Raw genomic sequence first — 22389 nt, 5'->3', positions numbered from 1 at the left:
TCCCCTTTCGAGTCTTGCTCCAAAGAATGCCTGACAATTCCATTCAGCTCAGGGGCAGGCTCGGTCGTCTGATTTAAGTTGGTACAAGTAAAGAGACCCCACGAGTGTTACTCCTTTCCTATAACCTACGACTAGTTCAATGCGTATTTTGGTATCACTTAGTTTGTTAGTTAGGAAGTTAGTGTGTGTGTGTGTGTGTGTGTGTGTGTGTGTGTGTGTGTGTGTGTGTGTGTGTGTGTGTGTGTGTGTGTGTGTGTGTGTGTGTGTGTGTGTGTGTGTGTGTGTGTGTGACTGTGTGTGTGTGTGTGTGTTTGTGTGTGTTTATGTGCACGTGCGCGCGTGTGTATTTCGTGAATCTCCTCTTCAGCCTCATTCCGCCCAACTTCTTCTTCGAGCAAATTCTATACTAGACATGACGACAGCGGAGAAACAGGTAGGTGATAACGGATGGTCACAAAAGTAAGATCAGGAGTAAAAAAAAGAACAGAAAACGACGAAGAAAGCATAATATAGACGAAAAATGAGGAAGAAGAAACGGCTAAGAAGAATAACAAGGAAGAAACAAAGATAAGGAGAAAAAGCGACCATGAAGAAGACTGCTTTTCCGGATTTTTTTTAGATTATATTCTATTTTATCTTTATTACCATAAGCACGTCCTTTTCTTGCTTGTCTTGTGCTGTTGAGCTAATGTGATTCAATTTCAGCTCGTCAACTCTAATGGCTTTTTCTTGCTGCATCTCCGGACTTCTTCCAAAAATATCTTTCCCTATCCTTTCGCTGTTTTTTTTTTAATAATGTTTCCAACTCTTCTTCGGATCTCTTCGCCCCACGTTTTACCTGTCGTCGTTATCTCGCTCCACCAATATCACCTTCCGAACCACCACTCTCCTCTTCCCTCTTTCCACCAATTCTACTTCTCCCATGTCCCCGTCCCTACTCTTCCCAATTTTCCACCCTTCCCTCTCCCTCCCTCTCCAAATGGGTGACCTCCTCCTCCTCCTCCTCTTCCTCTTCCTCCTACTCTTCCTCCTCCTCCCCTTTCTCCTCTTCCTCCTCCTCTTCATCCTCCTCCTCCTCTTCCTCCTCTTCCTCCTCCCCAATATGATCCCCTCCTCCTCTTCCTCCTCTTCCTCTTCCTCCTCTTCCTCTTCGTCCTACTCTTCCTCCTACTCTTCCTCCTCCTCTTCATCCTCCTCCTCTTCATCCTCCTCCTCTTCATCCTCCTCCTCCTCTTCCTCCTCCTCTTCCTCCTCCCCGGTATGATCCCCTGCGAGCATTTAATTAAATGAGAAACACGGAGGCTCAAGTGTCCCAATAACATGGCACGATCTCGGCTCGGGAAGGGAGGGACGGATCTGGACAAGAGGGAAGAGGAGAGTAGTCGGTTTAGGAGGAAAGAGGAGGGGAGAGAAAAGGACCTAGTTGAGGTGGGTGTGGTAGGGTGGGAAGGGAAGAGGAAGAAGAGGGGAGAGGAGGGAAGGGGAAGGAGGAGGAAGGAGGAGGAAGAGGAGGGAAGTAATGGACAGAGGGGAACGGTTGGTAATGAAAGGAGGATAACTGGGGATTGGGGATTACGCCATCTACCTGACCTGACCTGACCTAGAATGACCTCTTGGTGGGCTCCCCTTCCATCTGCTTGACCCAAGCTGGTATTGAAGTCCTATATATAATTCTAACCTCTCTGTGGGCTTCGCCACCAACCGACCAAACCTACGTATCTAGCCTTGTCCGTAGAAAACTGCCTAGGGAACACCTTGACACTTATGTATATATATATATATATATATATATATATATATATATATATATATATATATATCTGTGTGTGTGTGTGTGTGTGTGTGTGTGTGTGTGTGTGTGTGTGTGTGTGTGTGTGTGTGTGTGTGTGTGTGTGTGTGTGTGTGTGTGTGTGTGTGCGCGTGTATACTGTATAAATATATATATAAAACTCATACTATGCAGTCAACACAAATCACAGTATGTACACGACTTTATATTTCACAGAACACCATTGCAGAGTTCCTAATAGACGAAAACATTTAATTTTCCGTCATCTTAAAACATTATTATTTTCTAATGTAACCATCAAACATTGATGCCTGCATGAAATAACACTACGCACACACTCTTCCTCCAATCCTGTCTCAAAATACTCCTCCGCTTTACTTTCTCTCCCCAGGACGACTAAATGCTCTCCGGCTCTGAGATCAAAAGCCATCCAAAGGGACAGGACTCAGATTCCTCTCGAAAGTGGAACATCCTTGCCATCTTCCACCTCTAAGAACTTGTCGAGAAACTCACTTTTACAAGGCCTGACGTTATGTCACTCCGCGTTTACGACTCCTCGAGCGTCGACTTATGAAACGGTCAAAACGACATGACGTCACGTCGTCTGCTGCCCTACGGGCACGAGCGTAATGCTCACAGCAAGATCCATGAAAACCGTATAAATCTTGACTCTTACTCAAATATTTCTTTTCCATATTCACAAACTAGCAACGCGTAATGGAAAAGCATTGTAGATGAAATATATATACACATTAATCCCTTCAGCAAAGTGACGTATTCTGTGGATTTTGTTCTGTCTGAGGGAAGCCGATTTCAAGCAGCTCTGGAGTTGGTTCTAGCTGGAAGCGGGTCTCGATCGACCTCGAGGTCCTTCAGGCTAGAGTCCCCCTCTCCCTTCAGAAACAAACAATCACCCCCCCTCAGCCAGAGGAAAGACCATAAAGTACACCACATGGAAGACAGCCTCTTCCGTACCGAATAACACGTTTCCTCTTAATCCTGGTTGGCTTTAGACTATTCTATTACTCTCTGGCACCTCCTCTTGGTGGCCTCTGGTTGTCCGTTGTGGCCCACTGGGCTTCGATCTCGCCTCTTGGGCATATTATAATCCCAACCCACGACTATACGAGCGCACTGCCACTAGTCGCCGTGGCTACTCCGACACGCAGGGCAAAGGTGAGATACGAGACTTCACCGACGGCCAAAAGTCTCCTGATGTAAGGTCCTCACCGCCACCGCCTTGTAGAATAAAAAAAAAAAAAAAAAAAAAAACCGCTTAACGAAATTTAGTGATTATCATAGCCAAAGCTATATCATATAATTTCCTTAGGCGTAAATTGAACAATTATAAACATAAATATGATTTCAAGTACCAAAGTGAACTGATAAATACAAAAGAAATCAACCTGACGACTATAATTTTCTTTTCTTTTTTTAAACTGAGTCCTCCATTACTTCATGGCCCTCCTCTGCACTGACACTTGTCGACTGCCAGACTGATTGACTGGTTAGCTGAATGAATGACTGAGACTGACTGATTAACTGAAACTGACTGAGCGACTGACTGACTGGTTAGCTGAATGACTGACTGAAACTGACTGACTGACTGATTGAGACTAAGACTGACTGAGACTAACTGAAACTGACTGAGCGACAGACTGAGACTGACTAAGACTGACCGACTGACTGACAGAGACTAACTGAAACTGACTGAGCGACAAACTGAGACTGACTAAGACTGATTAAGAATAAGACTGACTGACTGACTGGCCTTGCTTCCTGCTCCGCTCAGGGTCTGTACAAGAACAGGTCAGTTCATCATAGGAAGACTGTCGCGCCTCCTCATGACGTCATATCACTACTCTTCTTTCTGAGGCTGAACTGACCCGTTCTTGTTTAGACCCTGGTCCTGTATGGCTCGAAAAGAAGACACCATGTTGTTTCTGTCTATCCGTCCATCCGTCCGTCTGTTGTGATTCATTTTGACAACTGCATCGAGAACAATCAAGGGATCTGTCTCGTCGTGACAGACTCGTCACGCACTACCTGCTGCTGCTACTGCTGCCGCTGTTAAAACCCCGTCAGTTATATTGCGAACGCTGATTGGCGTTTGTAATAACGCACTCGACAAATGATTGGCTGAAACTCTATGCATGTGAAAAGCTGAATGGTGTGTTACATGAGCTAGCTCTAGCTCTCTCTCTCTCTCTCTCTCACTCTCTCTCTCTCTCTCTCTCTCTCTCTTTCTCTCTCTCTCTCTCTCTCTCAGATTTCTCTCCCTTTCTGCTCTGCTCTGATTTGCTCTATTCCGCAAAGTTCAATCGTCTATTGCCAAGGCTGTTATACTTCTTCTACTCTTATGATTTCTTCGAATCAGGCAACCTCATCATACTCGTATATGAACTGCCTCAACTGCGTCAATCTCCTTCTCCTTTTCCCCCCTCTCTACTTTTCTTTCATCTCTCCATTATTTATGTTGGTTCCCCTTATTTTCCATTTCTTGTAATTTACTCATTCCATATCTTCCCTTCCCTTCCTTTTTATTCTTTTTAACTACAATTTCATCTTCCTTGTCTTCTCCCTTTGTTCCTTCCAGCCTCTATTTCTCTTCCCAAAAACATTTCGTTTTGTATATATATACATTATTGTTTTATGTAATATGATTTAATGTATATACAGTATACGTGGGTGTGCACTCAGTCTCCAAAACTCCCTTTTAGCAAACAAATTTTGCCAGAACGTCTTCCTCCTCCTCCACCCACATCTCTCTCTCCCCCTTTCTTCGTTTCTTATCCCAACGCTCCTCCTATATCCCGAGCGAAACACAACACACACACACACACGCGCACACACGCTCAAACACACACACACACACACACACACACACACACACACACACACACACACACACACACACACACACACACACACACACACACACACACACACACACACACACACACACACACACACACGACTCGGTGGCGCAGTTGGTAGAGCGATGAACTACGAGCATGGTGGTGCGCGTAGTGCTTGGTTCGAATCCTGCCCAGGGCCGAAATTATTTCGGTGCAGCTGCGCTTCGGGTCGTTACTCTGACTCTCGTGGGCGGGGAGTTGGGTGTGTGTGTGTGTGTAAGGTCATAGCATTACCCATATATCGGACCTACGAGCTCTGAGCTCTCTTCCAGGAGGGAAATAGCTGTCGATCACGAGTCCAACACGTAATCCAAAGACCAAGGTGAATACACACACACACACACACACGCCGGGCAGCGCTTCATTCCCTTACCTCGACGACCTATGTCTGCTTCAATTTACTTTTTGGCGCCCCATATCTCTTATCCCTATTCTCGCCAAAAGATATTTGCCTCCATGGTCACCCACATCTCTTTCATGACTCCCTCTCCGTCCCCCTCTTACTCCCTATTACTCCCCAATTCAACATTCTTCGTGGAATCTCTTATGTCATCTCTTCTCTCCTCCTATTCATTACACTTTCTATGTGCGCCCCTGCCTATGGTATCAAGAGGTCTACTTCCTGTCTACGTCATATCGAGTTCGGAATCTTAGCTCCCGAACTCCAGACTCTGCCACGGTAGCCAAGCTTCTCCTCTACATAACCTAAGGGTCTGCGTTACAGTACATTAACTGATACATGACCGCAGACTCTTACGTCACAGAAGTCAAAGCTCTTTACGACAGAGCTCGAGGTTATTCGTTACCGAACTCAGATTCTTCGATGCCGAAGGTCTTTGTTATCGAACTCGGGATCTTCATCGCTTAACTGGAGCTCTTTGTCATCGATCACATGTCTTGACTTAGCGTATGCAGCGTTACCGAACTCGTTCTCTTCGGGGACTACATATAAGTTCATCAAAGCGAACAGAAGTGTAACATCTGACTACAAAAATCGAGGTCGTATAATACAGGCTACACGGCATTTGACCCAAGCAGTGTGGCGGGTAGGAGGGTGCCCCCTCATCCCTAAGGTGCTAAGGTGGAAAAGGGGTGAGTGAATTAATATTTTGTAGTGAGGGTGTGGTTTGAATCCCCCTTCCTATACATTTAAAATAGGGAGGAAACCACAGATATATATCAATATACATTTTCTGATTTCCTTGGGCTTTGACTTCGTGGTCTTGCTCGCCATGGTAGTCCCTCCTTCCAAAGAAGGGCTTAATTCTCTCTTCTTCCAACTCGAGACTTAGATTCCAACCACACAGACAGACTGGCAGCTGTAAAGTCTCCTTCGTCTCCGGTTCTGCCTCTCACCCTCAACCACTTGAGCTCCTTACCTCCGCCCTTAGTACACATTTCCTTACTTTCTACCTCTACCAATCTACTACTCCATCTCCACCTCCCTTTACACCGCTCCACCTCTCCTCCCTCCACTATAATTCCCCAACACCTTCTTTCACCAACACACCTCTCCCCACATCATTTGTCCCTTCCTTCCTTCCTTCCTTCTTTCCATCCTTCCTTCCTCCCTTCCTTCCTTATTTTCTTCCTTCCTCCCTTCCTTCTTTCGTTCCTACCTTCCTTCCTTCCATCTTTCCTTCCTTCCACCCTTCCTTCCTTCCTTCCTTCCTTCTTCCCTTCCTTCCTTCCTTCCTTTCTTTCTTCCTTCCTTCCTTCCTTCCTCCCTTTCTTCCTCCCTCCTTTCCTTCCTTCATTTCTTCCTTCCTTCCTTCCTTCCTCCCTTCCTTCCTTTCTTCCTCCCTTCCTTCCTTCCTTCCTTCCTTCCTTCCTTCCTTCCTTCCTTTCTTCCATTCTTCCTTCCTTTCTTAATTCCTCCCTCCCATCCTTCCTTACTTCTTTCCTCCCTCCCTTCCTTCCTTCCTTCCTTCCTTCCTCCCTTTCTTCCTTCCTTGATATACCTCTACGCTACCTTCCTCACCCTCCTCTCTGTCTCAGTCCATAATATCTCTCTCTTCTTCTCTCACTCTTCTCCTTGGATCCACCTCGACCACCCACCACACCTCGACCACCCACCACACCGCGACACCACCACCACCACCACCACCACCACCACCACCACCACCACCACCACCACCACCACCACCACCACCACCACCACCACCACCACCACCACCACCACCACCACCACCACCACCACCACCACCACCACCACCACCACCACCACCACCACCACCACCACCACCACCACCACCACCACCACCACCACCACCACCACCACCACCACCACCACCACGAGACGACACGTAATAGCTCGAAGGCGGAGGCACTCAGCGGATCAACTACGGTGAGTTTTTGTCTCTGACGTAAAGCCGCTCTGGGAGACGACAGGTGTGACTGCAGTAATGGTTGTGTTTCGTTATGTGGCACTCCTGCCAAAGCAAAGTATAGAATAACTGAACAAGTATACGGATGGTATGGCATATGATGGTATTGGTCATCATAGTATTGGTGTGGAATAGTAATAGTAGCAGTAATGGGACAAATAGTAGGGTTGAGTTAGTTGTAATGGTGATGGTGTCGACCTTGATTATCCATTCGAGGGATCAGACTTGAGTTCATGTGGGATCTCGATTGATCGAGACATCCTTATCTATCATTTATTCATTTATGTATTGAATTATTTGATCTATTTATCTATTCATCGTTTTATTCATCTGTCTATTTTCGCACCGGATCTGCCATTCAGCCAGACACGAGACAAATCCAGTTTAGGTATGCGCGGTATAGTTCCAAATTCAAGGCATCTATATCTGTCATTTGTTAATTTACGTATTTATCTATTTAATCTATTTATCTATTCCTCTTTTTATTTATTTATTTATTTATTTATTCATTTATTTATCTTCGTACTAAATCTACCATACAGCCCGACACGCGATGAATCCAGTTCAGGTATGCGCGGCAGAGCTCCAAATTCGGACGGCTCTGCGCAGGTGGGGAACAGCAGCGACCTTCCCCACCCCACGCCGCCCTGACCTCTCCATCCTTTTTTGTCTCAAACTCGCTCAGTCCTAAATTCTGCGGACACTCGGGGCTCGTTATCTTTTTTGCCTCTGGTCTTCTCTTCTCCTGAGCGCCGACCTACTCTCCCACCCCAGCTCACCCTCCCGCCACGCCTCTGAGACACACACACAAAAAAAAAAAAAAAAAGGGGGGGGAGGTAGGAGGAGGGGAAGGACAAGAGGCCGCTACTTAATCTCCAATTTTTTTTACTCGTCCAGCACTCAAAAGTTTAGTCGCTTCGTATCATCTTTTACACTCCTTGAGCTCGTGGCCAAAGAAAAAAAAAAATATCAGATGGACAAAAAATAAATAGATAAAATAAAAAAAAAAGATAAAAATGAATAGACAAGTAAAATAAAAAATAAATAAATAAATAAATAAATAAAGATAAGTAATAATAAATAAAAAATAAAATGAAATAAAATAACAGGAAATGGGGCAAGGAAAATGGGAAGAAGAGGAAAAGCCAGTAGATAAAAAAAAAAATATATATAGAGGAAAATATATATATATATATATATATAAAAGGAGGAGAAAGTGGAGTAAGTAATAAAAGATGGTAAAAGTATACACTTCAACCAATAACATGCATCTATTAAAAGACCCTTTCCCCTTATAAGTAGGGTGGCTCAAGAACATGACACCGAAAAACTTATCCCGACCAAAACGAGTCTTTTTCATTCAGCTGGGGAATGGATGGCCGCAACGATCCCGCCCCACCAAGGGTTTATTACAAAGGATTAGAAAGGCGGAGCATGCCGACAGGAGACCTTTTGGTCCATATCTAGGTCGGATGCAAAAAAATCATAATAATGATAAATGAATAAATAAAAAGATATAATAATGTAAATAACACATCACGAGGAACCCTCTCAACACAGCGTCGTTTTGATTTAATTTTGTCTGAAAAAACTCGATTCTATTTAGCGAAGGGATGGCGCTCACAGTAAGTACAGGACTGTATCATCCCAGAGTGCTGAAGCTAACGGTGGTATTCTTAAAAAAAATCTTTCCTTATAAGAATCTTATATAAATCCTTGGAAGGGAAAGATTTATATAGGAAACAATTTTTTTAAGAATATCACCGTAAGATTCTTACGATGGTATTCTTAAAAGATCTTTCTCTGTATAAATTTTATATAAATTCTTGGACGGGAGATATTTATATAAGAATTTTTTTTTTTAAGAATACAACCGTAAGATTATTACGGTGGTATTCTTAAAAAAATCTTTCCTTATACAAATATTCCCCTTCCAAGGATTTATATAAGATTTATATAAGGAAATAATTTTTTTAAGAATACCACTGTAAATTGTTCCTCTGGAGTAAAACTGTTTAGGGGACCTTAAGTTTAGTTCTCGCTCACAAGTGAGGCTCACATAAAGTCTCCCCAACGGGGAAACAACGGAATTGCCTCATGAAAATTAATATTCATGTGTACAAGTTGCCTTTATATGGCAAGTTCTCCTATATATGGGGGGACGGAGAGGGGGGGTCGCCGATTTAATGAAGCGGCCTTGCTGTGGATGTGCTATGTCCTGCGACACTGCTTCTGACCCAGGGCAGTGGACAGGGTGCAGGGATGACCCGTCATCTAGGAGGTGCTAAGATGGGAGGGAGGGTGGAGGGGTGTGGAGTGTTTTCGGGGATGAAATGGGTGGGAATGTTTTTGTGCCTTGTCCTTTTTGGCTACCCCCCTGGTAAGGGGAAAAAAAGCCTTGGTATATGTATGTACATACATATGTATGTATGTACAAGTTGCCTATACACGGCAAAGGAAACATGGACTGGGAGTGAAGCTTTTATTCCTGACGTTGCGTTTGCTTTGAAAAAGTCAGTAGACGAAACGTCAGGAATAAACGCTTTACTTCCAGTCCATGTTTCCTTTGCCGTGTTTAAGCAAATTGCCTCATACTTAAGCGCACATAGCCTCTCTGTGAATGATCCGCCGCCTCTGTGCTCCTGGGACGACGGGCCGGAAGTAAGCGAGCCTAATCAAGTTAAGTACCTCGAACAGTGGTAAGAAGCGGCAAGGTGGTGGTAGAGATGGTGAGGTATTGTTGGTGAGATGTTGGTGCTGGTGGAAAATACACGCTTGACTGTACGTGTGTACACACAATCACATACAATGCATTGAGGGGGTGGGAGAGAAAATCAAGGTCTATGGCATAGGAGGAAAAGTATTTGAATGGATTAGTGACAGAAAACAATGAATCACGATTGATGGTGTAAAATCCAAATGGGGTAGTGTTACTAGTGTAGTTCCCCAGGGCTCGGTTTTGGGTCCCTTATTGTTCATTATGTATATAAACGACTTGGACAATAGGATTAATAGTGATTCTAGCATGTTTGCGGATGACACTAAAATAACACGTCATATTATATCTGGGTAAGATACTGGGATACTGTAGGAGGATCTTAATATATTGTTTGCATGGTCGGAAAAATTTAAAATGGACTTTAATCTCCCAAATGTAGAGTGTTAAACGTGAGATTACACAACCCAGCTAATATATTAAAAGAAAACAGAATGTGAAGATGAATTTGGAGTGTAAGTCCAGACTTTAACAAGGATGATGTAGGCAAGGTCATCATATTAAGGCAACTGGACAGGATTTGTAGTAATGGACTTAGATTGGACAAATTTAGGTTTAAGAAGGAAATAATTATGAACTGGTTTACCAAGAGTGTGGTTAACGAATGAAATATACTCAGTAACCAAGTAGTGAGTGCTGAAACAATGGATTGTTTTAAGAAGAGATTAGGTAGCTTTATTGATAGGGATGATAGTAAAGGATATGGCACTGTCTAGTGTAGGCCTTACGGTCCTTTGCAGTCTTCTCCGTTCTTATGTTGTTATATTCTTAAGTGTGCCTGCTTTCGAGATGATTTTAGGACTGACGATAAGAGACAGGCGGAAGTTTACTACACGACCTGACACGACCCAGACTTGACGAAGTGTAGAACAGGACCCAGGCGAAGGAAACAAGGTAGAAAGCCTCTTGACACAGTCGAGAAGGTGGTGCTCCGTGTGTTGTTCCCGCAATCGCACAAGGAACTCACGCCTTGGAATAGCAGCCATCGGGAAATATTCCCTTCATAACCGTGTTCGCCTAATCCCCTTCCAAAGCTCCCTTCTTTCGCATATTCTCTTCCTCCTGTTCAGTCTCCTCATCCACCTTCCGTTCGCATGGTTTCGTCATTGATTCGACGAGGCCGCTCATTCGTCATCATCATCATCACATCAAAGACGAGGACCGAATCAGCGCAGCCGACCGTCAGGTGGCCCACGAAAGGATCAAAGCGGCTGAACTTTCTGTCTTAGTGACATCTGCATTCGCCGAATAATTTCAGCTAAACTGTCATTCAAAGTTTGAAAGTCCAGGAAATCTATCTAAAGTCAAGCGAATAAGAACATAGCTACAAACCAAAGCATTCCTATACGAGTCAATGAAATAGTGAACATAATGACGCCATTATCTACTAGACCTGTATGACATCACGTGCATCTGTTATAGTAAAGAACCCTTGAACATTGGTAAATTTTAGATGCAATTCTGGCTCTCGTTAGTTTTGAGTCAAAAGACGTCTGACCTCGTATAGAAGAAGTTGAAGCCGTCTCAACCAATCCGTAAGCTATTTCATGTAAATGCCTTGCACTGTCCAGGTACGAAACGGATACCTTCAATTTCCTGCATGCATTACCAAAATTGAGTTCTTGCATGCGAGTCTCCAGGCCTGTGTACTTGACTTAGCACAAGTGCACCTATTGTGTGTTTGTACCATCCGAACTGGAACACTTCATGCAATAATGAAAAACTAACAAACCTGCGTGTCTTTAAATGACCTCGGATGCTCGTAATAAAGTACGCTCCCCAGACCTCTCCCTTTCCCTTCCCCACATACTCTTTTTCTTTCATCTTTCCTCTGAATTATCCCCTCTCCCCCTTTTTGCCATCGGCCAACGGTTGTCGCCCCTTCTCTGTTGCCCGTACTTCTGGGCTCCTTGATACTTCTACTACATTCTTTTTATACTTCTTTATCTTTCTTCTTGTGTGTGTGTGTGTGTGTGTGTGTGTGTGTGTGTGTGTGTGTGTGTGTGTGTGTGTGTGTGTGTGTGTGTGTGTGTGTGTACGCGTGTGACTGCGTACGTGTATATGCGCGTATTTGCATATGTGTGTGTGTACACGTATGTATAATATCACACACACACACACACACACACACACACACACACACACACACACACACACACACACACGCACACACACACACACACACTACTACAAGAATTAATGAATGAATGAATGGATGAATGAATGAATGAATGAATGATTACCTAACGTCCGTCTCTCAGATGCGGTTGGGCTTTTGGGGTATGAGGGACGTTTACCCCAATGGGTCTTCGTTACCATCACGGCATGTCTGTTCAATCTGTGAGGGAGGGAGAGAGAGGGAGGGAGAAGGAGGAGGGGAGAGATGGGAGGTACGTAGAGTGAGAGAGAGGGAGGAAAAGAGAGAGTTTCTTGCGTGCTGGTGCGATCCCAACAGAGTGACTACAATAAGTCAAAGAAACTGTTTTTTTCTGACACCACTTACTGTGCTACCTACTGCAGAATGGACTTTCCTGCCCCTACTCTCCAGCTTTCTCCCTCCTTCCGCCCCCTCATTCCATCCCGCTCACTCTCATTCATCCCTTCCTCCTTATCTCCCTCTTCCTCCGTTTCGTCCCTCCCTCTCTCTTCCTCTTCCTCTTCTTCTGTCTCTCTCGGCGGCCAACGCTGGACTCGCTTCACCGTTGGCTCGCCACTTTCCGGCCTCCTTTATTTTCGTGCTGAAAATTTCTTCACAGATTTCAAAGTTTACTTACCTGTTTACATATGCGAGTAAGTGCGTGCATGCATACCTATATCTCTTCTCTATAACGTACATGCTAGCACATGTGTGCACGGTGTTTTCTTAGCACAGCGAGAATAATTACGTGCGCCATACCCCATCTGGAGTGTTTGGATTTTCCACGAACTCATGAATTACGATCCTACGTTATTTGTTTGTAGAAGAATTTTTTTGAAGTCTTAAACATACTGTTGGAGGAGAAGGAGTGGTATTTGATTTCTTTTCGATACTCGTTGCCTCGAATTTAACTCAAGGTACTCGTCCGTGCTCCTGTATCTAATGGGGTAGATATAGGAAATTCAAGTAGTAGCTGTGACAAAACAACACACAGTCAAAATTTGGATCTTTATACATGATTGTCTATCCTGTCATGTAAAAGCGCTATTTCACATACACAGTAGTTACATATTTGTTTTAGACAAATACTGACAGACTAAAATATCTATACAAGTGAAGTTATTTGTATCAATAGTGACTATAAACCTTTTTGTCATCCCCTCACCTGCAAAAATCCTGAGACAAAGAAAAAAAAAAAAAAGCCTCAAGGCTCTAAAACGCAGGTGAATCAATTACCTTGAGTTTGCTTTCTCGGACACACGTGACAATTGTTACGTCACCATCGGAGGTCGTTGAAGAATGGACTTGCGGTCTTCGTATTCAAGGACAGAATCCAAAAACACATGAACACGTCCCTTGTAGGAGTGCCTACGAGGTGACCAGTTAAAAGTGCCTTATAAAGTGCGCTCGATACGAGTTCTTTGTAGGAAGGCCTCCTTGTCTGAGTGCCTGACAAAAAGTTCTCCGAAGTTCCTCCCACGAGTGCCTCGTCGGATGCCACAAATATCTAACGCAGTGCCACCTGTGAGGGCCTTACAGTAAGGTGCCATCACGGGCAGGTGTTATGAAAATGGGGCCATCGCTAACGACACTATAAAAGGCCCAACCACGCCACGAGGTAATCAGGGCAACATGAGCACCATGATAGCTAATGCATATACACATAGTACGAGGCAGGTCTTGCGGCTTGCACAACATTCACTGTGTGAGACCGACAGTCAATATGTTGGTTTCGACATAATAGCTCCACGAAGCCAGCGGGGGCACAGCCACATAGCAACAAAAGATGAAGATTCCATTGCAAGTGGCATTCATGCAAGATCATTTGGTATGTGATCCAGGAGGTTGTGTACACGAATCTCAAATGATAGTGAATGCATCACGTGGGACAACAATATAATGTAGAACCAATTTATGTGTAAAACACTAGCGTACACACACACACACACACACACACACACACACACACACACACACACACACACACACACACACACACACACACACACACACACACACACACACACACAAACAACAAACACACACGCAGTCCTTCAGACGCCCAACTTTTTTTCATGTTCCACAATACAGACGTTTCATATTATGATAGTCCATTGATTAACATACAAGTGTTGATTTGTGACGCCTAATTTGCTTTCTCGATTCTCTCTCCCCCTAAATTTTACACCATATTGGCTTCATGCCTGTTCCTTTCTTTTGTGACACAAAGTCTGACTGAAATGGCCCCACCAATTTGTTTTATTTTATTTTATTTCATTTTATTTTATTTTATTTCATTTTATTTCATTTTATTTTATTTTATTTTATTTTATTTTGTTTATTTTTTTGTTTTAATGGCTTTATGGTTAGTTTTGTAATCAGGGCAGTGCTTACTGTACCTCCTTTTGTTTCTCTTTCACTCTTCTTTCCTTTAACTCTCTTCGTTTGTTTCTTATTCTTCCTCAATCATCTACCATGTGGTCGTCTTCATTCATGCCTTTTTTTTTCTTCTTCCCATATTCGGCCTACTATAATTAACGGCCTCTAAATCCTTCTTTTCTTCTTCTTCTTCCTCTATGTTCTTTGTCTCTTCACTCCCACGTAAACTCCACATCCTCCTGATCCTCCATAGCACTTTCATTTGTTTCAATTCCATTTCTCCTAAGTCACATCTTGCACGTTCACCCACCTCCTCACTTTCATATTCTGCCCCACTGCTGGTCGAGAGGTCCTCTCTACTGGGCTCTTTCTCGCATAACGTGTTCGCAGATAAGACTTCTTTGCATTTAATTAGTGCGACAGTATTCATGAGCACTTTATTAGCAGTACCAGTGGATGGAATATCCAATTAATGAATTTGTATTTCCGTGTTGGGTGTTAAAACGAAGAATATGTTGAATTCAGTCCTAATTTGCATGTTTTGACGCATGGGAACCCAATAATCACGCGTATATTAAACATTTTATATCTGGAATAGCTTCTACTGAATTGGAAGAGTAGGTGAAGTGCAGAGCACAGCTAGAGGGACTTGTAAAAGACGAATTGCGAAGGTCTTACGTCTTCTGTATCAAGTGGCACTTCCACAGCGTTCTCCTTTCCTTCCGACCTTTACTTGTCCTCTTCTTTCTCCTTCTCCTTGTGCTCCTCGACCTCGTCCTCCTCCTCCTTCTCTTCTTCCTCCTCCTCCTCCTCCTCTTCCTTATTCTCCTGCACCTTCTCCCCTCCCTCCTCTTCGTTTCCAGTGTAACCTTTTGCCCCGTCCTTTCTCCAAATGTTCCAGACTTTCATTCCTGAACTTTTACTTTTTCCAGGTTTTTTGTTTTGATTTCTTTCTTCCACCATTGTTTCCCCTCCTTTTTTATTTCCCCTTTTTCTCCTTCTTCCCCACCTCGGTTTTACCCTAGTCTTTTATTACATATCGATGTTTTTCCTCCCTCACCGTCTCCCCTCTTCTCGCCACGTCAATTCTTTTTCCATGCCCTTCACCCCCTCTGACATCCCCTTCTGCGTCTATCCTCGGTCTCCCCTTCTTCCTTTCGTTCCCCTTCTTCCTTTCGATCACCTTTTCTACCCCCCCCCCGACACTCTTCCCCTTTCCTGTTCCCTAACAGGCCATTTTACTTTTCCCCCTTCTCCTCTCCCAATGACCCTCCCCTTTCTCTTTTCCCGAAAAGATTTTTTTTTCGTTTTGTTTGAAAACATTGTTTAGCGGCATCGACCACAGTAGCAATTTGTCGTGCCAGACGTACGATGTCAACTATTTGGTCGTGATAGTAGAATACCGACGGACGGGCTGGCTTCTGAAGATTTAATCACACTGTTAGAGACATTCTTCGCGCATGGCGTTATATTGCCCAAGACTTCTGGGACCCCCTGATTTACACTCCAGTTCTTCAATGTGAGAGAAAGGTCTTTGTGGTGAAAAGGAATAAGATGACCACAACGAAGGCGAAGCCAAGAAACGCGTCAATAAGTTAGCCAAGAAACGTACCAATAAGTTCACTCGAACCAGCCCCAAATAAGCCACCAAACGATTTATTCGGCTTAAATTGCGTTTTTAACGGCTTTTTAACGGCCACCCATAATTTGAATGGGAATGTCGCGCCTCTTCCGACCACGAAAAGCTTTCAATGTTTGTTTTCCTTAGTTACGGTCCGGGACTCCAAGCGGCCATTCGAGCGTGGAAATGTTTCTTGCCCTTGATGGGTGAATAAAAGGGAGAATAAAATGTGCGAGATTGCTGCGTCTGCAAAGAGGCGCCGAGTTCGTCAGTCGGCAACCGGAAACTGACTTAAAATAGGAGTGAGAGAAAATGGGGAGAGGGGAGATGAGAATGAAGATATTCAGGGAAACCCCAGTGTAAGAGTATTAAATTACAAATACAAGATTATGTATCAGGAAAATCAAAACCCGATGATATTAGTTTAAGATAGAAACTGACTTAAAATAGGAGTGAGAGAAAATGGGGAGGGGGGAGATGAGAATGAAGATATTTAAGGAAACCCCAGTGTAAGAGTATTAAATTACAAATACAAGATTATGTATCAGGAAAATTAAAACCCGATGATATTAGTTTAAGATAGAAACTGACTTAAAATAGGAGTGAGAGAAAAGAGAGGGGAGATGAGAATGAAGATATTCAGGGAAACCTCAGTAAGAGCATTAAATTACAAATACAATATCATGTACCCGGGAAATAAAAACCCATGATATCAATTTAAGAGACAATCATATGATACAAGGAAAGATAATTAAAAAAAAATGAAAATAAAAAAGGAGGGATGGGGACGCAGAAAACAAGATCTCAGATGAATTCCAGGTAACCCCCCACCCCCCGAGTCCGTCAGCCGGCAGCCGGAAACTGACTTAAAATAGGAGAAAATGAGGAGGGGGGGGGAGATGAGAATGAAGATATTTAAGGAAACCCCAGTGTAAGAGTATTAAATTACAAATACAAGATTATGTATCAGGAAAATTAAAACCCGATGATATCAGTTTAAGATAGAAACTGACTCAAAACAGGAGAGAAAATGGGGAGGGGGGGGGATGAGAATGAAGATATTCAAGGAAAACTGCTGTATAAGAGCATTGAATTACAAATACAAGATTATGTATCAGTAAAATTAAAACCCGATGATATCAGTTTAAGAGATAATCATGCGATACAAGGAGGGAGAAATTTTGTCTAAAAAACAAATTGCAAACGAATGAAGGTAGGAATGGGGACGCAGAAGACAAGACCTTAGATGAATTCCAGATACTCCTTCCCCCCCGAAGTTGAACAGAAAAAAGGAACGCCCCTTTTCTTGATTTAAGAAATAGACATTTATTTCAATGTCAGGATTACTCAAAGTATTGCTAGTCAGGAAAATGTGACTTGCAAAAATTAACTAGTCCAATAGATATGCAAAAATCCTGTTCTATTCTTACAGATATAAATTAGAAATAAAGAATATTCTTTCGTCAATACAGTATAGAGATTACTGGCCTTGGTTGATACTTGTTATAAATCAGTGGTTCCCAAACTTTTTTTGGCCACGACCCAAATCCAGATCTGTTGAAGATGTGACGACCCAAGCATCAAAAAGCAATTTCGAAAGTCTTCTTTTATTGAAAACACAAGTGTAGGGAAGCTTTTGATTGAAATTATTTTTTTCTTTAACAAGGTCTCGGGACCCATTCTTGAACACTTCGTGACCCATAGTTTGGGTCGCGACCCATAGTTTGGGAATCGCTTTCATAAATAAAGACAAACGATACCAGGTGGGGATGGGAACACCACGAACAACACAGAATTTTTCGCGTGGGGAGAGAGTGAGTAGACAAATAGTAGCCATCGCAAAATTTACAAATAATAAAATATTTGGTCGAACAACACAAAATCTGCACGGGGGCGGGGGTTACAGTAAAGAGTAGACATTACAAAGTTCACAGCTAATAAAACATTTGGTCGATCAACGCTATTTTTTATTTTTGCGCGCACGGTGGCAGCCGATATAAAATTTGCAAATAACACAGTCCGCTTGGTTGAACCAGGTCACCTGCAATAAATAACATAACGGGGACGTCCAACTAAAACTCGTAGAGCAAAGTGGAACACAGTCAGACACTTCGAGCAACGGTGGGTCCGGACTCGCCCGAAGTGCATTTCATCCAAAACAAAATTCGAAAAGATTAAAGAAAAAAGAAAAAAAAAAAAAAAAAAAAAAAAAATAATAGATAAATAAATAAATGAATAAATAAATAGATAAATAAATAAATAAATGAATAAATAAATAGATAAATAAATGAATAGATAAATAGATAAACAAATAGATAAATAGATAGATGAATAAATAAATAAATACATGAATAAATGAAAATAAACAAATAAATAAACAAAATAATAATAATAATAAAAATCACTGCGTGTGGACAGCTGAAGAAAGATTTTTCACTAGATGTTATCGGTCTACAACATTATACGAATATAAACGTGCCTTTACTTAATAACAGCATGAACGAGTTGTAGCCAGAGGACCCATCCGGTCTTCGCAGGAGGGTCACAACCATCCTCATAACCTTCCTGAGCCGGCCGTTTTCATCGGTTTCTCAATCTGGCCGCTGTCTCCACAAAATTTCATTAAGTTGAAGAAACTCCCATTCTGCACAAATCTGAAGCCCTTTGTTCCTCTGTGCAGGCGTGCATGTTTATGTATGTATATATGTATGTATGTATGTATGTATGTATGTATGTATGTATGTATGTATGTATGTATGTATGTAGTTATGTATGTATGTATGTGTGTATGTATGCATCTATGTATGTCCGTATGTATGAATGAATGTATGTATGTATGTATGTATGTATGTATGTATGCATGTATGCATCTATGTATGTGCGCATGTATGAATGAATGTATGTATGTATGGTATGTATGTATGTATGTATGTATGTATGTATGTATGTATGTATGTATGCATGTATGCATCTATGTATGTGCGCATGTATGAATGAATGTATGTATGTATGGTATGTATGTATGTATGTATGTATGTATGTATGTATGTATGTATGTATGTATGTATGTATATATGTATGTATGTAAGTGCAGTAAGCATGCATATACAGTATCTATGTATGCATGATATCTATATATTTATATATGTACTTGTGCGTGAGTGCGTGTGTCTAATGTTTATGTCACAGGCGTACCACAAACTTTGAATATGGAGGTAGTGGTCCACTAATTACTCAAGCATACACCAGGGTGGAAGGTAATTGCCTAAAATAGGAACATTAGTCTCCCTCCGATAATATTTGTTGCTTTCCGCCGGGAGAAAGCCATTATTCAAAGGGCAAACATTAACTCGAGAACAGGATAACAATAAACCCAGCAGTTTCAGGCCATGAAGAAGAATTTTTTCGATAAGACGCGGCTCTGATCACGCTCGACATGAGCTCTGCAGCGGGCGAGAAACACAGACTCTCCTTCGACATTTGCCTCTGTTACCATATCCCTCACTACCGCTGCCAAGACAGACACGCTTCTGTGGTGTTGCACATTTTTGTTTCCAATTGATAATAATACTTTAGTCATACTTTGGTCCGTCTGTCCAAGTCATCTGTTCAGTGCATAGGCAAAAAATACCAACACTTTAAAAACTGGGGCTTAATGTCACAAACCTCACCTTATTTCGGTGTCTAACAAATCAAGTACAAAGTATCCTAAACATACTTAGGGCAACCAAAACAAGAAGTAACAACTATTACCTGTTGGGAATCGATACAGGACTCCATACTCAAGAGATAGGACGAAGCTGAACGCATCTCAAGAGTCCCTGAGAGTAATATAAATCATGATGACTGCCACGCACCACAGTTTACCATATTACTTTGCCACTGGGTTCGACTTGTCCTACCCGCCTTTTTTTAATGTAGCCCATCACGTTTCTGACATATCACACTTCTGACGCACCACAGCCTGACCTACTGCGCTCCTGTCATGACAGCCTGATACAACAGAGCCTGATCCATGATAGTCTAATCTACCACATTTCCAACACGAAGCATTTCTTACCACTGGGTTTGACACCCACAGCATTCGTGATGTACACACACACACACACACACACACACACACACACACACACACACACACACACACACACACACACACACACACACACACACACACACACACACACACACACACACACACACACACACACACACACACACACACACACACACACACACACACACACACACACACACACACCTCGTGGTGCAACTGGTAGAGTTCCCGGCTGCCACTATGGTGGTCCGGGTTCAAATCCCGCCCAGGGCTGAAATAATTTCAACATCGCTGCGCTACGGGTTGTTACTCCAAATTTCGTGGGCGGGGAGTTGGGCGTGTGTGTGTAGGTGTAAGGTCACAGCATTACCCATAGATCGGTCATATATGAGCTCTGAGCTCTCTTCCGGTAGGGAAATAGTTGTCGATCATGAGTCCAACACGTGATCCAAGACCTTGGTGAATCACACACACATACACACCGTGAAACATGGCTGACCACACTTTTTATCTCAACGCTGTCTGTACCGTTTCCCCCACCCACCTCCTCCTCCTCCTCCTCTTCATCCTCCTCCTCCTCCTCTTCATCCTCCTCCTCTACCTGAGTGTCACCTATCAGGTCACCACTCTCTTGCCACAGTTGAAGTTTCCAAGAAGACTCATCAAAGTTGCATCTGACCTGAATTCCACAAAGTATTCTTCGTCATTTACGTCCTTTCCATGTATGACACGGCTTTCACATATCAGAGAAAAGAGACACCAAACACAATTAAAAAAAATCAATACACGACAAAAGCCAAGCACGGATAACAAAGCAAAGGTACTGCTTGGGATTATATAAAGAATTATGTATCATACATCTGTCGTCACAAGTTATGTCGCAATAATCCTCATGTATGAGGAGCAAATGCCATCAACAATAATAGTAATCAAACAGACGAATCGAAATATATCTGCTTAACTGTAAACAATTCCAGAAAAAAATGGAAGGAGTATTTGCTTCCTCGGCGTTCCAGGCCGATTAAATTATACAATGAATGGAGCGCACGTGACCAAAACCTTGATATCTTGTTTACCAGAGCAATGAAACAGCTATAAAAAGCTGTTCAAACTAATTGATTATTCAACAGTACCACGTCTGAATGAGGATTGTACAGAAAGGATATGAGTGCTTCTGTATGTCTCTGCACCCGTTTACTTTGAGGCACAAAAGTATAGAATATTACATTTGTACGAACACACAATTTCACATACACAGACATACACATAAACACAAACACACACACATATAAACACAAACACACACACATAAACACAAACACAAACACACATACACACACACACACACACACACACACACACACACACACACACACACACACACACACACACACACACACACACACACACACACACACACACACACACACACACACACACACACACACACACACACACACACACACACACACAAATACGAATCAACCAGTTTTACCTTTACTGCATTCTCAAGTGGTTCCATGTTGCCTCATACCTAATGTCCGTGTTATCGAAGACTCAGGACTATTGGTTTTGTTTCAGTGGCTAAATGAATATTTGTTTGCTGGAAGCAAAGAGAGAAATAATTTAATTTCTACATACATAAAATATCCTTCTTTTCATTTGTCCCTCTCTAATTCTCTTCATCACCATCCGAGCAAGATCATACATACCCGCATACACACACATACATACTCGCACACATATACGGCAGTGATCGATTTCAACTTAGAAACTTCTTCACCTGTACTATTTTGTTTAAAACGACGGCTCTCCATTCCCCTCCCAGTTTATACACACACATACATACTCGCACATATATACGGCAGTGATCGATTTCAACGTAGAAACTTCTTCACCTGTACTATTTTGTTTAAAACGACGGCTCTCCATTCCCTTCCCAGTTTCTCTCCTTTCCCTCTTCCCTTCCATACGGTGCCGCACACGTAAGCGGCATGAGGAGCAAGTGGATACGCGAGGCTGCCATATCGGCGTCTTGATGATATTTATTGTAGTTGCCCCTGCGTAATGACATACTCTCTAAACTGTCTTCATCACATTTTCTATGGTTATCAAAATTCACGGGTGAAAGAGAGAACGATCGATATAAGCGGTGACTATATTTTATGATGCGAGTATTATTACGACACATCGTACGTCTGACAGCTAATGCTGCCCGCGAGATTTTGAACCGGAGTGAAGAGGTCCTCGTTTCCTATCTCCTTATTATGCCTCCCACTACATATCCTTCTCCTTCATGTCCCGTCCCATCGCTCCTCTTCAGTA

This window comes from Oratosquilla oratoria, chromosome 36, assembly GCF_046742065.1.
Source record: "Oratosquilla oratoria isolate Oo_2021 chromosome 36, ASM4674206v1, whole genome shotgun sequence".
NCBI lineage: Eukaryota > Metazoa > Arthropoda > Malacostraca > Stomatopoda > Squillidae > Oratosquilla > Oratosquilla oratoria.
This window is presented reverse-complemented; position numbering follows the sequence as displayed.